This window comes from Sminthopsis crassicaudata, chromosome 4 (genome assembly GCF_048593235.1).
Source record: "Sminthopsis crassicaudata isolate SCR6 chromosome 4, ASM4859323v1, whole genome shotgun sequence".
Taxonomy (NCBI): Eukaryota; Metazoa; Chordata; class Mammalia; order Dasyuromorphia; family Dasyuridae; genus Sminthopsis; species Sminthopsis crassicaudata.
In genome coordinates this window covers 187,958,296-187,960,932 of record NC_133620.1, presented here as the reverse complement: position 1 = coordinate 187,960,932, position 2,637 = coordinate 187,958,296, and the positions used below count along the sequence as shown (strand labels likewise).

Genomic DNA, 2,637 nt, shown 5'->3' with positions numbered 1-2,637 from the left:
TTCTTTTAAAGGAAGCAAGTTTTCATTAGGAAAGCAAAAGCAAACAAACAAACAAAAACAAAGTAGAAGTTTCAAAAGAGAAACAATCATTTTAAGGAAGTTAGAGAGTGGAAGGATATGTTCCTAGAAAAGGAAAGGAAGTAAATAGACCCACACTTGGAGCTAAAAAGAACATTTAGTCTTTTCTTCAGAAGGGGCTGTACTGGATTTTTGGAAGAAGATGCAATTATTTATTCTCTAAAGAATGATAAAATACAGACGTTATTACAGAGAGATCATCCAATAAGAGTCAGAGGAAAAGAAAAGATTAGTGATTTGGATTCAGTTTTCTTTGTCAGTCAGTAAATAAGCATTTATTAAGTGCTTATAATGTGTCAAGTACCATGATCTTTCCCTTACATATCTTATAATACTTTGCTTATGCTTCTTTTATATAATTTTATATTATATTTCATATCCCATTTATTTCTATGTCTTTTATTTCTCAATATGATGTAAATTTCTTGAAGGCAAGAGCTTTCATGGTCTCAAATGGGTGTTGTACATTTTTATATTTCACTCAGCATATTTGCTTACCATAGTAATTTTAATTTTTTTGTGTCCTGAATTTAACTCTTTTTTCATAAATCAGCATTTATATTTGAGTTCAAGAACAGATTATAAAGGAGTGGAGGGATTTCAGAAAGGTCTAGAGAGACTTACATGAACAGATGCTCAGTAAAATGAGCAGGACCAGTAGATCTTTATATACTTCAACAACAATACTATATGATGATTAATTCTGATGGACATGGCCTCTTCAACAATCGGATGAAGCAAATCAGTTCCAAAAGAGCAGTAATGAACTGAACCAGCTACACCCAGCAAAAGAACTCTGGGAAATGAGTGTAAACCACTATATAGCATTTCCAATCCCTCTATTATTGTCTGCCTGCATTTTTGATTTCCTTCATAGGTTAATTGTACATTATTTCAAAGTCTGATTCTTCTTGTGCAGCAAAATAACTGTATGGATATGTATACATATATTGTATTTAACATATGCTTTAACATATTTAACATGTATTGGTCTACCTTCTATCTGGGGGAGGAGGTGGGGGGAAGGAGGGGAAAATTGGAACAAAAAGTTTTGCAATTGTCAATGCTGAAAAATTATCCATGCATATATCTAGTAAATAAAAAGCTATAATAATAAATAAATAAAAACAACAACAACAATAACAACAAAAAGAATGGAAGAACTTTCAGAACAGAGTCAAAATTGGGAGGGGATGAGGGGGAAAAGACAAAATCAGACCAGCTCATCATTGGTCCTGATTTCTGAGCTTCGGTTTAGGCTGACGCAACAAGGTAGAGATCCAGGGGGTATAATTTTAGAAAAATGTAAAGGAGATGGCCTAAGTTATATATCTAGCCAAAGGTGGGGGATGAGGTTCTCCTTGAATGAGCAGTACCATTGCTTTTTTGGAATGAAAGCATAGAAGTTTGAGAAATTCCATGTCACTCATTTTACCTATTATGAAACTTTCTTAGATTAAAAGTCTTTGTTCAAAAGAATTATTTCATCTCTTCTCTAACTTCTCCTCTGTTTCTACTTTCTTTGGATAATTATCCAATTTGTAGGTTGATTGCTCAAGTGTTGCTACTTGCTCCTCAGTTAATCTGATCCTGATAATGCTGCATATTTCTGGTTTAGGTCCTTTAAGTTTCTATTTATGTTTTACTGTAGTATCTTTCATTTGTAGATATTTCAAGCTGTTCAGTTTTGTTCATATTTTCCAGAAGTTTCTAGTCTTCACTGGTAGGTGTCAGCTCACCAGCCAAGTACGTGGCCATTTTAGAGAATATGTCCTGGCACTTGATGCTCACCTCAGCAGTCTCCACCATTGCCACTGCATAGTCTAGGCTGGGGAAGTGAGGAAGGAAAAAGAATGGAGGGAGTGATGGGATTGGGAGAGGGGCAAGAGAGGAGAAAGAAAAGGAAGAGAGGAGAAGAGAAGTAGGAAGAAAGGGAAAAGGAGAATTCTGAGAGACAGAGGAGGGAAGGGAATGAGAGCTGTTCACCTCTTCCTTCCTTACCCCACACCCACCAATTTTAGTCTTAAATCTGAAACATACTTGGTGATATAATTTTTTAAATGGAACTTGATAGTGTTATTATATATTTGACTCTGTTATTTGACAATCTAAAAGTATATAGTATAGGCTTAATTTTTAAATTAAAAAAACGGTCAATAGAAACATTTATGCATTTTAAAAATAGTGTTTCATTCCTATTTTGAAGTTACTACTGAAATTGTGTTTGAATATATTAATTAAAACATTGAATACTACTGTGCATTTCTAGCTACACTAAATCATACACTGTTCTGCATTCTGTGTAACTCAAACCATCACAATGCTTTCAGCTAAGACTGGATATCTCAAGAGAGAAACCACAAAAAAATTCTAAATATATATTTTTTCCAAGACATTTTGCTACTGTTGTTTCCATATTGTCTGGTAACCTGTAACAGACTGCCAAGTGCAATTGCAAATTGTTATGACATGCAAAATATTTAGTATGCACTGAGTGAAATAAAATAGTGCCTTCATCAGTATAGTCTTAAAAAAAAAAGAACACTTTATCAGTGCTGA

The 2,637-nt window shown here is 33.8% G+C and overlaps 1 pseudogene; it reads right to left on the bottom strand.

Annotated features, from left to right (window-relative positions):
* Positions 1–1,562: 1,562 nt before the first annotated feature.
* On the bottom strand, positions 1,563–1,887 carry LOC141540682 (biogenesis of lysosome-related organelles complex 1 subunit 2-like; annotated as a pseudogene).
* Positions 1,888–2,637: the final 750 nt, after the last annotated feature.